Source organism: Tachypleus tridentatus, chromosome 7 (assembly GCF_004210375.1).
Source record: "Tachypleus tridentatus isolate NWPU-2018 chromosome 7, ASM421037v1, whole genome shotgun sequence".
Classification (NCBI taxonomy): domain Eukaryota; kingdom Metazoa; phylum Arthropoda; class Merostomata; order Xiphosura; family Limulidae; genus Tachypleus; species Tachypleus tridentatus.
This window is the reverse complement of record NC_134831.1, coordinates 108,060,025-108,075,751: the sequence shown is the minus strand read 5'-3', so window position 1 is coordinate 108,075,751 and position 15,727 is coordinate 108,060,025.

The following is a 15,727-nucleotide window of genomic DNA, read 5'->3' as shown; positions in this document are numbered from 1 at the left end:
TTCAGTTGTCATTTACACTACATCAGGTAAAATATATATGTAAAAATGACTGGTTTGGATTGAGAAAATTTTTATCTAGAGGAGCGAACAATGTTTCGACCTTCTTCGGTCATCGTCAGGTTCACAAAGAAAGATAGAGGTAACTGATCAGTAGTTGACCACATGTTTGAAGGGTTTCTATAACTGAGTATAGGAATGTAGAGGGCATGCTTAGACGTTTGATTATATTTACTAATATAGGTATAAAGGCGTTCCTTTGTATTGGTTTATTTTGGGTTTAATTTGTTGTATAAGTGAGGCTTCTTTAATTCTGCATTTGTTTATGTTTGTTTCATTACTTAGTATTTGGGTGTTTTTATGGTGATGTTGTGTTTATTTGATTTGCAGTGTTCAAGAATGTGTGAAGCTGACTTGACTTGTGTTTTTTTAATCTGGTTTCCATTTTTCTACTTGTTTCTCCAATACAGAAGTTGTGGCAGTTATCACATTGTATTTTATAAATAATGTTGGTGTTGTGTTTTTCAGTGTAGTTTTTACATAGTATAACCCTTAGTTTTGTGCATGATTTTGAATAAATTTCGTATTAACTGGAATGTTTTTTTTTTACCAGTTTTTGCCAAATGTTGGTTATTTTTCTGCTGATGTCAGGAATATATAGTGTGCAGCAGTATATGGTTTTGGAATTTTTAAATCGTAGGGTATATTTACTTTTATTGGTTGATTTTGCTTTCTGTCTAGGTGTGTACGTATAATGTTTTCTACGGTTTGTGGAGGAAACTTATTGATGTTGATGAAGTATTGTTTTATTTTGTCTAATTCATCGTTAATTTTATCTGGTGAGCATAGTTTTATGGCTGTGTTTATTTGGTTTCTTTGTATGTTGAGTTTTTTGTTTTTGTTTCATGTGCTGAGTCCCAAGGAATTTATAATCCAATATGGGTAATTTTTTGGTGGATTCAGAGATACATCTACTTAGCAAAGGACTCACTTTCACAATACCACCTAGGTACATTCCAACCTTAGAAATCAAAACATGTTTAGAAGATCTAGCCAGGAGGCTTGTGATACTTCCCACAGAAAACAAAAACAAGAAAACAACCAACAGAAAGAAGACAAATTTGACAATTGTATTGACATCCAACAGCCAAACTTCCCAGAAAAAATTAAAAATTTATATTTTCCAGAAACATCTAAACACAACATCTTAAACGATTTTTTCAAAGAATTTTCTCATAAAACTATCAACATAATTTTACAAAACAAAAAACTAAAAAACTATTACAAAAAGCAATATTAATTCCATTAAAAACCTAAAACAAGACAAAAACATAAAAATTCTAAAAGCAGATAAAGGAAACACTATAGTCATAACGAACATGAATGAATACATCCAATAAATGAAGAACGTCCGATCAGAAACAAATTTAAACCAATATACACAAATCTAACAAAGACACACGAAAAGCAACTAAACAAATTACTACTAAAAATGAAAAAAGCCAACACAATTTTACAAACACTTTATTCCTACCTACGTAAAACCGACTCACTCACACCACAACTATGCAGTGTTCCCAAACCTCATAAAACAGATTGTCCATTACAATCAATGATGTCCACATATGTAATCTTGGTAAATACATAGCATGGACATTCTCCAAATGTGTAACATCAGCCAGCTCATTCATCAAACACTCTTTTAATTTCAAGTCTAATCTTAATCAAATGAATCATAAAACCTTAATGGCCAGTTTCAATGTTATATCCCTCTTTACAGCATTCCCAACTACTGAAGCCTGCAAGATAACCTTAGAACTCTATATCCGAGGCCCTAACCCATCAATAGATATTCCCAGCAAACAATTAGCAACCCTCATAGAATTCACCACAATGAAGACAAACTTCATGTTCAACAACCACAACTATATACAAACAAATGGCCTAAGCATGAGCAACCCAGTATCACCAGTTCTAGCCAATATTGTTATGACACAAGTTGAAACACAAGCATTTAACACAGCATTACATCCACCACTATACTGGTACAGATATGTAGATGACACGGTTGTGGGATTCACATCTACAGAACACATACTTAATTTTTTCAATCACATTAACTCTATACATCCCAACATTAACTTCACATGTGAACAGGAAGAAAGCAATCAAATATCATTTCTTAACCTCAAAATTACAAGAACCGACACACAATTTAAAACAGAAATCCACCAAAAAATTACCTATACTGCACTATATTCCATTCCTTGGGACTCAGCACATGAAACAAAACAAAAACTCAACATACTAAGAAACCAAATAAACACAGCCACAAAACTATGCTCACCAGATAAAATTAACAATGAATTAGACAAAATAAAACAACATTTCATCAACATCAATAAGTTTCCTCCAAAAACCGTAGAAAACATTATATGCACACACCTAGACAGAAAGCAAAATCAACCAACAAAAGTAAACACATCTCACGAATCAAAAAACCACGAAACCATATACTGCTGTATACCATATATTCCTAACATCAGCAGAAAAATAACCAACATTTGGCAAAAACTAGTAACAAAATATGACATTCCAGTTAATACCAAATTTATTCAAAAACCAGGCACAAAACTAAAGTCTATACTATGTAAAAACTACACTGACAAACACCACACCAACATTATTTATAAAATACAATGTGATAACTGCCACAACTTCTATATTGGAGAAACAAGTAGAAAAATGGAAACCAGATTCAAAGAACATAAAAAGTCACCTTCACACGTTTTCGAACACTGCAAGTCAAATAAACACAACATAACCATGGAAAACACCCAAATACTAAAAGCAACAAACATAAACAAATGCGAAGTTAAAGAAGTTTTACTTATACAACAACTCAAGCTCAAAATAAACCAATACAAAGAAACACTTTTATACCTATATTAGTAAATATAATCAAACATCTAAGCACGCCCTCTACATTCCTACACTCAGTTACACAACCCCCTTCAAACATGTGGTCAGCTATTGGTCAGTTACCTCTTTTTTTCTTTCTTTGTGAACCTTACAATGACCGAAGAAGGTCGAAACGTTGATCGCTGCTCTACATAATTTTCTCACCCCAAACCAGTCGTTTTTACATACATATATTTCTCTACAAGTGTTTTCTCATCTTCACTGACAATATCAGGTACTTTTTAAAGTGACTTAATGATTGATGTTCAGTTGCCATTTACACTATCAGTTACTTCATAAAATGGCTTAATGTATGATGTTTAGTTGTCATTTACACAATATCTTTTACTTTTTAAATTACTTATTGTGTGATGTTCAGTTGTTATTACATTTATTTTAATTTTGGGCATATTTGAAAAATGTCCACACATTTTGTAAACTGGTAAATTTGTACTTAAACATTTTTACTGTTCTGTTTACAAAACCTTAACACTTCATATTTCCATGTACTTAAACATTGTTAGAAAACATTTTTACTGTTCTGTTTACAAAACCTTAACACTTCATATTTCCATGTACTTAAACATTGTTAGAAAACATTTTTACTGTTCTGTTTACAAAACCTTAACACTTCATATTTCCATGTACTTAAACATTGTTAGAAAACATTTTTTACTGTTCTGTTTACAAAACCTTAAGACTTCATATTTCCATGTACTTAAACATTGTTAGAAAACATTTTTACTGTTCTGTTTACAAAACCTTAAGACTTCATATTTCCATGTACTTAAACATTGTTAGAAAACATTTTTACTGTTCTGTTTACAAAACCTTAAGACTTCATATTTCCATGTACTTAAACATTGTTAGAAAACATTTTACTGTTCTGTTTACAAAACCTTAAGACTTCATATTTCCATGTACTTAAACATTGTTAGAAAACATTTTTACTGTTCTGTTTACAAAACCTTAAGACTTCATATTTCCATGTACTTAAACATTGTTAGAAAACATTTTTACTGTTCTGTTTACAAAACCTTAAGACTTCATATTTCCATGTACTTAAACATTGTTAGAAAACATTTTTTTTTACTGTTCTGTTTACAAAACCTTAAGACTTCATATTTCCATGTACTTAAACATTGTTAGAAAACATTTTTACTGTTCTGTTTACAAAACCTTAAGACTTCATATTTCCATGTACTTAAACATTGTTAGAAAACATTTTTTACTGTTCTGTTTACAAAACCTTAAGACTTCATATTTCCATGTACTTAAACATTGTTAGAAAACATTTTTACTGTTCTGTTTACAAAACCTTAAGACTTCATATTTCCATGTACTTAAACATTGTTAGAAAACATTTTTTACTGTTCTGTTTACAAAACCTTAAGACTTCATATTTCCATGTACTTAAACATTGTTAGAAAACATTTTTTACTGTTCTGTTTACAAAACCTTAAGACTTCATATTTCCATGTACTTAAACATTGTTAGAAAACATTTTTACTGTTCTGTTTACAAAACCTTAAGACTTCATATTTCCATGTACTTAAACATTGTTAGAAAACATTTTTACTGTTCTGTTTACAAAACCTTAACACTTCATATTTCCATGTACTTAAACATTGTTAGAAAACATTTTTACTGTTCTGTTTACAAAACCTTAAGACTTCATATTTCCATGTACTTAAACATTGTTAGAAAACATTTTTACTGTTCTGTTTACAAAACCTTAAGACTTCATATTTCCATGTACTTAAACATTGTTAGAAAACATTTTTACTGTTCTGTTTACAAAACCTTAAGACTTCATATTTCCATGTACTTAAACATTGTTAGAAAACATTTTTACTGTTCTGTTTACAAAACCTTAAGACTTCATATTTCCATGTACTTAAACATTGTTAGAAAACATTTTTACTGTTCTGTTTACAAAACCTTAAGACTTCATATTTCCATGTACTTAAACATTGTTAGAAAACATTTTTACTGTTCTGTTTACAAAACCTTAAGACTTCATATTTCCATGTACTTAAACATTGTTAGAAAACATTTTTACTGTTCTGTTTACAAAACCTTAAGACTTCATATTTCCATGTACTTAAACATTGTTAGAAAACATTTTTACTGTTCTGTTTACAAAACCTTAAGACTTCATATTTCCATGTACTTAAACATTGTTAGAAAACATTTTTACTGTTCTGTTTACAAAACCTTAAGACTTCATATTTCCATGTACTTAAACATTGTTAGAAAACATTTTTACTGTTCTGTTTACAAAACCTTAAGACTTCATATTTCCATGTACTTAAACATTGTTAGAAAACATTTTTACTGTTCTGTTTACAAAACCTTAAGACTTCATATTTCCATGTACTTAAACATTGTTAGAAAACATTTTACTGTTCTGTTTACAAAACCTTAAGACTTCATATTTCCATGTACTTAAACATTGTTAGAAAACATTTTTACTGTTCTGTTTACAAAACCTTAAGACTTCATATTTCCATGTACTTAAACATTGTTAGAAAACATTTTTACTGTTCTGTTTACAAAACCTTAAGACTTCATATTTCCATGTACTTAAACATTGTTAGAAAACATTTTTACTGTTCTGTTTACAAAACCTTAAGACTTCATATTTCCATGTACTTAAACATTGTTAGAAAACATTTTACTGTTCTGTTTACAAAACCTTAAGACTTCATATTTCCATGTACTTAAACATTGTTAGAAAACATTTTTACTGTTCTGTTTACAAAACCTTAAGACTTCATATTTCCATGTACTTAAACATTGTTAGAAAACATTTTACTGTTCTGTTTACAAAACCTTAAGACTTCATATTTCCATGTACTTAAACATTGTTAGAAAACATTTTTACTGTTCTGTTTACAAAACCTTAAGACTTCATATTTCCATGTACTTAAACATTGTTAGAAAACATTTTACTGTTCTGTTTACAAAACCTTAACACTTCATATTTCCATGTACTTAAACATTGTTAGAAAACATTTTTACTGTTCTGTTTACAAAACCTTAAGACTTCATATTTCCATGTACTTAAACATTGTTAGAAAACATTTTTACTGTTCTGTTTACAAAACCTTAAGACTTCATATTTCCATGTACTTAAACATTGTTAGAAAACATTTTTACTGTTCTGTTTACAAAACCTTAAGACTTCATATTTCCATGTACTTAAACATTGTTAGAAAACATTTTTACTGTTCTGTTTACAAAACCTTAAGGACTTCATATTTCCATGTACTTAAACATTGTTAGAAAACATTTTTACTGTTCTGTTTACAAAACCTTAAGACTTCATATTTCCATGTACTTAAACATTGTTAGAAAACATTTTTTACTGTTCTGTTTACAAAACCTTAACACTTCATATTTCCATGTACTTAAACATTGTTAGAAAACATTTTTACTGTTCTGTTTACAAAACCTTAAGACTTCATATTTCCATGTACTTAAACATTGTTAGAAAACATTTTTACTGTTCTGTTTACAAAACCTTAAGACTTCATATTTCCATGTACTTAAACATTGTTAGAAAACATTTTTACTGTTCTGTTTACAAAACCTTAAGACTTCATATTTCCATGTACTTAAACATTGTTAGAAAACATTTTTACTGTTCTGTTTACAAAACCTTAACACTTCATATTTCCATGTACTTAAACATTGTTAGAAAACATTTTTACTGTTCTGTTTACAAAACCTTAAGACTTCATATTTCCATGTACTTAAACATTGTTAGAAACACATTTTACTGTTCTGTTTACAAAACCTTAAGACTTCATATTTCCATGTACTTAAACATTGTTAGAAAACATTTTTACTGTTCTGTTTACAAAACCTTAAGACTTCATATTTCCATGTACTTAAACATTGTTAGAAAACATTTTTACTGTTCTGTTTACAAAACCTTAAGGACTTCATATTTCCATGTACTTAAACATTGTTAGAAAACATTTTTACTGTTCTGTTTACAAAACCTTAAGACTTCATATTTCCATGTACTTAAACATTGTTAGAAAACATTTTTTTTACTGTTCTGTTTACAAAACCTTAAGACTTCATATTTCCATGTACTTAAACATTGTTAGAAAACATTTTTACTGTTCTGTTTACAAAACCTTAAGACTTCATATTTCCATGTACTTAAACATTGTTAGAAAACATTTTTACTGTTCTGTTTACAAAACCTTAAGACTTCATATTTCCATGTACTTAAACATTGTTAGAAAACATTTTTACTGTTCTGTTTACAAAACCTTAAGACTTCATATTTCCATGTACTTAAACATTGTTAGAAAACATTTTTTTTACTGTTCTGTTTACAAAAAACCTTAAGACTTCATATTTCCATGTACTTAAACATTGTTAGAAAACATTTTTACTGTTCTGTTTACAAAACCTTAAGACTTCATATTTCCATGTACTTAAACATTGTTAGAAAACATTTTTACTGTTCTGTTTACAAAACCTTAAGACTTCATATTTCCATGTACTTAAACATTGTTAGAAAACATTTTTACTGTTCTGTTTACAAAACCTTAAGACTTCATATTTCCATGTACTTAAACATTGTTAGAAAACATTTTTACTGTTCTGTTTACAAAACCTTAAGACTTCATATTTCCATGTACTTAAACATTGTTAGAAAACATTTTTACTGTTCTGTTTACAAAACCTTAAGACTTCATATTTCCATGTACTTAAACATTGTTAGAAAACATTGTTTTTTACTGTTCTGTTTACAAAACCTTAACACTTCATATTTCCATGTACTTAAACATTGTTAGAAAACATTTTTACTGTTCTGTTTACAAAACCTTAAGACTTCATATTTCCATGTACTTAAACATTGTTAGAAAACATTTTTACTGTTCTGTTTACAAAACCTTAACACTTCATATTTCCATGTACTTAAACATTGTTAGAAAACATTTTTACTGTTCTGTTTACAAAACCTTAAGACTTCATATTTCCATGTACTTAAACATTGTTAGAAAACATTTTACTGTTCTGTTTACAAAACCTTAAGACTTCATATTTCCATGTACTTAAACATTGTTAGAAAACATTTTACTGTTCTGTTTACAAAACCTTAAGACTTCATATTTCCATGTACTTAAACATTGTTAGAAAACATTTTTTTACTGTTCTGTTTACAAAACCTTAAGACTTCATATTTCCATGTACTGTTTAAACATATTTTGTTAGAAAACATTTTACTGTTCTGTTTACAAAACCTTAAGACTTCATATTTCCATGTACTTAAACATTGTTAGAAAACATTTTTACTGTTCTGTTTACAAAACCTTAAGACTTCATATTTCCATGTACTTAAACATTGTTAGAAAACATTTTTACTGTTCTGTTTACAAAACCTTAAGACTTCATATTTCCATGTACTTAAACATTGTTAGAAAACATTTTACTGTTCTGTTTACAAAACCTTAAGACTTCATATTTCCATGTACTTAAACATTGTTAGAAAACATTTTACTGTTCTGTTTACAAAACCTTAAGACTTCATATTTCCATGTACTTAAACATTGTTAGAAAACATTTTTACTGTTCTGTTTACAAAACCTTAACACTTCATATTTCCATGTACTTAAACATTGTTAGAAAACATTTTACTGTTCTGTTTACAAAACCTTAAGACTTCATATTTCCATGTACTTAAACATTGTTAGTTAGAAAACACTTTTTGAGCATTTTACTGTTCTGTTTACAAAACCTTAAGACTTCATATTTCCATGTACTTAAACATTGTTAGAAAACATTTTTACTGTTCTGTTTACAAAACCTTAAGACTTCATATTTCCATGTACTTAAACATTGTTAGAAAACATTTTTACTGTTCTGTTTACAAAACCTTAAGACTTCATATTTCCATGTACTTAAACATTGTTAGAAAACATTTTTACTGTTCTGTTTACAAAACCTTAAGACTTCATATTTCCATGTACTTAAACATTGTTAGAAAACATTTTTTTTACTGTTCTGTTTACAAAACCTTAAGACTTCATATTTCCATGTACTTAAACATTGTTAGAAAACATTTTTACTGTTCTGTTTACAAAACCTTAAGACTTCATATTTCCATGTACTTAAACATTGTTAGAAAACATTTTTACTGTTCTGTTTACAAAACCTTAAGACTTCATATTTCCATGTACTTAAACATTGTTAGAAAACATTTTTACTGTTCTGTTTACAAAACCTTAAGACTTCATATTTCCATGTACTTAAACATTGTTAGAAAACATTTTTACTGTTCTGTTTACAAAACCTTAAGACTTCATATTTCCATGTACTTAAACATTGTTAGAAAACATTTTTACTGTTCTGTTTACAAAACCTTAAGACTTCATATTTCCATGTACTTAAACATTGTTAGAAAACATTTTTACTGTTCTGTTTACAAAACCTTAAGACTTCATATTTCCATGTACTTAAACATTGTTAGAAAACATTTTTACTGTTCTGTTTACAAAACCTTAAGACTTCATATTTCCATGTACTTAAACATTGTTAGAAAACATTTTTACTGTTCTGTTTACAAAACCTTAAGACTTCATATTTCCATGTACTGTTCTTAAACATTGTTAGAAAACATTTTTACTGTTCTGTTTACAAAACCTTAAGACTTCATATTTCCATGTACTTAAACATTGTTAGAAAACATTTTTACTGTTCTGTTTACAAAACCTTAAGACTTCATATTTCCATGTACTTAAACATTGTTAGAAAACATTTTTACTGTTCTGTTTACAAAACCTTAAGACTTCATATTTCCATGTACTTAAACATTGTTAGAAAACATTTTTACTGTTCTGTTTACAAAACCTTAAGACTTCATATTTCCATGTACTTAAACATTGTTAGAAAACATTTTTACTGTTCTGTTTACAAAACCTTAAGACTTCATATTTCCATGTACTTAAACATTGTTAGAAAACATTTTTACTGTTCTGTTTACAAAACCTTAAGACTTCATATTTCCATGTACTTAAACATTGTTAGAAAACATTTTACTGTTCTGTTTACAAAACCTTAAGACTTCATATTTCCATGTACTTAAACATTGTTAGAAAACATTTTTACTGTTCTGTTTACAAAACCTTAAGACTTCATATTTCCATGTACTTAAACATTGTTAGAAAACATTTTTACTGTTCTGTTTACAAAACCTTAAGACTTCATATTTCCATGTACTTAAACATTGTTAGAAAACATTTTTACTGTTCTGTTTACAAAACCTTAAGACTTCATATTTCCATGTACTTAAACATTGTTAGAAAACATTTTTACTGTTCTGTTTACAAAACCTTAAGACTTCATATTTCCATGTACTTAAACATTGTTAGAAAACATTTTTACTGTTCTGTTTACAAAACCTTAAGACTTCATATTTCCATGTACTTAAACATTGTTAGAAAACATTTTTACTGTTCTGTTTACAAAACCTTAAGACTTCATATTTCCATGTACTTAAACATTGTTAGAAAACATTTTTACTGTTCTGTTTACAAAACCTTAACACTTCATATTTCCATGTACTTAAACATTGTTAGAAAACATTTTTACTGTTCTGTTTACAAAACCTTAAGACTTCATATTTCCATGTACTTAAACATTGTTAGAAAACATTTTTACTGTTCTGTTTACAAAACCTTAAGACTTCATATTTCCATGTACTTAAACATTGTTAGAAAACATTTTTACTGTTCTGTTTACAAAACCTTAACACTTCATATTTCCATGTACTTAAACATTGTTAGAAAACATTTTTTACTGTTCTGTTTACAAAACCTTAAGACTTCATATTTCCATGTACTTAAACATTGTTAGAAAACATTTTTACTGTTCTGTTTACAAAACCTTAAGACTTCATATTTCCATGTACTTAAACATTGTTAGAAAACATTTTTACTGTTCTGTTTACAAAACCTTAAGACTTCATATTTCCATGTACTTAAACATTGTTAGAAAACATTTTTACTGTTCTGTTTACAAAACCTTAAGACTTCATATTTCCATGTACTTAAACATTGTTAGAAAACATTTTTTACTGTTCTGTTTACAAAACCTTAAGACTTCATATTTCCATGTACTTAAACATTGTTAGAAAACATTTTTACTGTTCTGTTTACAAAACCTTAAGACTTCATATTTCCATGTACTTAAACATTGTTAGAAAACATTTTTACTGTTCTGTTTACAAAACCTTAAGACTTCATATTTCCATGTACTTAAACATTGTTAGAAAACATTTTTACTGTTCTGTTTACAAAACCTTAAGACTTCATATTTCCATGTACTTAAACATTGTTAGAAAACATTTTTACTGTTCTGTTTACAAAACCTTAAGACTTCATATTTCCATGTACTTAAACATTGTTAGAAAACATTTTTACTGTTCTGTTTACAAAACCTTAAGACTTCATATTTCCATGTACTTAAACATTGTTAGAAAACATTTTTACTGTTCTGTTTACAAAACCTTAAGACTTCATATTTCCATGTACTTAAACATTGTTAGAAAACATTTTTACTGTTCTGTTTACAAAACCTTAAGACTTCATATTTCCATGTACTTAAACATTGTTAGAAAACATTTTACTGTTCTGTTTACAAAACCTTAAGACTTCATATTTCCATGTACTTAAACATTGTTAGAAAACATTTTTACTGTTCTGTTTACAAAACCTTAAGACTTCATATTTCCATGTACTTAAACATTGTTAGAAAACATTTTTACTGTTCTGTTTACAAAACCTTAAGACTTCATATTTCCATGTACTTAAACATTGTTAGAAAACATTTTTACTGTTCTGTTTACAAAACCTTAAGACTTCATATTTCCATGTACTTAAACATTGTTAGAAAACATTTTTACTGTTCTGTTTACAAAACCTTAAGACTTCATATTTCCATGTACTTAAACATTGTTAGAAAACATTTTTACTGTTCTGTTTACAAAACCTTAAGACTTCATATTTCCATGTACTTAAACATTGTTAGAAAACATTTTTACTGTTCTGTTTACAAAACCTTAAGACTTCATATTTCCATGTACTTAAACATTGTTAGAAAACATTTTTACTGTTCTGTTTACAAAACCTTAAGACTTCATATTTCCATGTACTTAAACATTGTTAGAAAACATTTTTACTGTTCTGTTTACAAAACCTTAACACTTCATATTTCCATGTACTTAAACATTGTTAGAAAACATTTTTACTGTTCTGTTTACAAAACCTTAAGACTTCATATTTCCATGTACTTAAACATTGTTAGAAAACATTTTTACTGTTCTGTTTACAAAACCTTAAGACTTCATATTTCCATGTACTTAAACATTGTTAGAAAACATTTTTACTGTTCTGTTTACAAAACCTTAACACTTCATATTTCCATGTACTTAAACATTGTTAGAAAACATTTTACTGTTCTGTTTACAAAACCTTAAGACTTCATATTTCCATGTACTTAAACATTGTTAGAAAACATTTTTACTGTTCTGTTTACAAAACCTTAAGACTTCATATTTCCATGTACTTAAACATTGTTAGAAAACATTTTTACTGTTCTGTTTACAAAACCTTAAGACTTCATATTTCCATGTACTTAAACATTGTTAGAAAACATTGTTTTTTACTGTTCTGTTTACAAAACCTTAAGACTTCATATTTCCATGTACTTAAACATTGTTAGAAAACATTTTACTGTTCTGTTTACAAAACCTTAAGACTTCATATTTCCATGTACTTAAACATTGTTAGAAAACATTTTTACTGTTCTGTTTACAAAACCTTAACACTTCATATTTCCATGTACTTAAACATTGTTAGAAAACATTTTTACTGTTCTGTTTACAAAACCTTAAGACTTCATATTTCCATGTACTTAAACATTGTTAGAAAACATTTTTACTGTTCTGTTTACAAAACCTTAACACTTCATATTTCCATGTACTTAAACATTGTTAGAAAACATTTTTTACTGTTCTGTTTACAAAACCTTAACACTTCATATTTCCATGTACTTAAACATTGTTAGAAAACATTTTTACTGTTCTGTTTACAAAACCTTAACACTTCATATTTCCATGTACTTAAACATTGTTAGAAAACATTTTGAGCATTTTTACTGTTCTGTTTACAAAACCTTAAGACTTCATATTTCCATGTACTTAAACATTGTTAGAAAACATTTTTACTGTTCTGTTTACAAAACCTTAAGACTTCATATTTCCATGTACTTAAACATTGTTAGAAAACATTTTTACTGTTCTGTTTACAAAACCTTAACACTTCATATTTCCATGTACTTAAACATTGTTAGAAAACATTTTTACTGTTCTGTTTACAAAACCTTAAGACTTCATATTTCCATGTACTTAAACATTGTTAGAAAACATTTTACTGTTCTGTTTACAAAACCTTAACACTTCATATTTCCATGTACTTAAACATTGTTAGAAAACATTTTTACTGTTCTGTTTACAAAACCTTAACACTTCATATTTCCATGTACTTAAACATTGTTAGAAAACATTTTTACTGTTCTGTTTACAAAACCTTAAGACTTCATATTTCCATGTACTTAAACATTGTTAGAAAACATTTTTACTGTTCTGTTTACAAAACCTTAAGACTTCATATTTCCATGTACTTAAACATTGTTAGAAAACATTTTTACTGTTCTGTTTACAAAACCTTAAGACTTCATATTTCCATGTACTTAAACATTGTTAGAAAACATTTTTACTGTTCTGTTTACAAAACCTTAAGACTTCATATTTCCATGTACTTAAACATTGTTAGAAAACATTTTTACTGTTCTGTTTACAAAACCTTAAGACTTCATATTTCCATGTACTTAAACATTGTTAGAAAACATTTTACTGTTCTGTTTACAAAACCTTAAGACTTCATATTTCCATGTACTTAAACATTGTTAGAAAACATTTTACTGTTCTGTTTACAAAACCTTAAGACTTCATATTTCCATGTACTTAAACATTGTTAGAAAACATTTTTACTGTTCTGTTTACAAAACCTTAACACTTCATATTTCCATGTACTTAAACATTGTTAGAAAACATTTTTACTGTTCTGTTTACAAAACCTTAACACTTCATATTTCCATGTACTTAAACATTGTTAGAAAACATTTTTACTGTTCTGTTTACAAAACCTTAAGACTTCATATTTTCCATGTATTTAAACATTGTTAGAAAACATTTTTTACTGTTCTGTTTACAAAACCTTAAGACTTCATATTTCCATGTACTTAAACATTGTTAGAAAACATTTTTACTGTTCTGTTTACAAAACCTTATCACTTCATATTTCCATGTACTTAAACATTGTTAGAAAACATTTTACTGTTCTGTTTACAAAACCTTAACACTTCATATTTCCATGTACATAAACATTGTTAGAAAACATTTTTACTGTTCTGTTTACAAAACCTTAAGACTTCATATTTCCATGTACTTAAACATTGTTAGAAAACATTTTACTGTTCTGTTTACAAAACCTTAACACTTCATATTTCCATGTACTTAAACATTGTTAGAAAACATTTTTTACTGTTCTGTTTACAAAACCTTAAGACTTCATATTTCCATGTACTTAAACATTGTTAGAAAACATTTTTACTGTTCTGTTTACAAAACCTTAACACTTCATATTTCCATGTACTTAAACATTGTTAGAAAACATTTTTACTGTTCTGTTTACAAAACCTTAAGATTTCATATTTCCATGTACTTTAAACATTGTTAGAAAACATTTTTACTGTTCTGTTTACAAAACCTTAACACTTCATATTTCCATGTACTTAAACATTGTTAGAAAACATTTTTACTGTTCTGTTTACAAAACCTTAAGACTTCATATTTCCATGTGTACTTAAACATTGTTAGAAAACATTTTTACTGTTCTGTTTACAAAACCTTAACACTTCATATTTCCATGTACTTAAACATTGTTAGAAAACATTTTTACTGTTCTGTTTACAAAACCTTAACACTTCATATTTCCATGTACTTAAACATTGTTAGAAAACATTTTTACTGTTCTGTTTACAAAACCTTAAGACTTCATATTTCCATGTACTTAAACATTGTTAGAAAACATTTTACTGTTCTGTTTACAAACCTTAAGACTTCATATTTCCATGTACTTAAACATTGTTAGAAAACATTTTACTGTTCTGTTTACAAAACCTTAACACTTCATATTTCCATGTACTTAAACATTGTTAGAAAACATTTTACTGTTCTGTTTACAAAACCTTAAGACTTCATATTTCCATGTACTTAAACATTGTTAGAAAACATTTTTACTGTTCTGTTTACAAAACCTTAAGACTTCATATTTCCATGTACTTAAACATTGTTAGAAAACATTTTACTGTTCTGTTTACAAAACCTTAACACTTCATATTTCCATGTACTTAAACATTGTTAGAAAACATTTTTACTGTTCTGTTTACAAAACCTTAAGACTTCATATTTCCATGTACTTAAACATTGTTAGAAAACATTTTTACTGTTCTGTTTACAAAACCTTAAGACTTCATATTTCCATGTACTTAAACATTGTTAGAAAACATTTTACTGTTCTGTTTACAAAACCTTAACACTTCATATTTCCATGTACTTAAACATTGTTAGAAAACATTTTTACTGTTCTGTTTACAAAACCTTAAGACTTCATATTTCCAT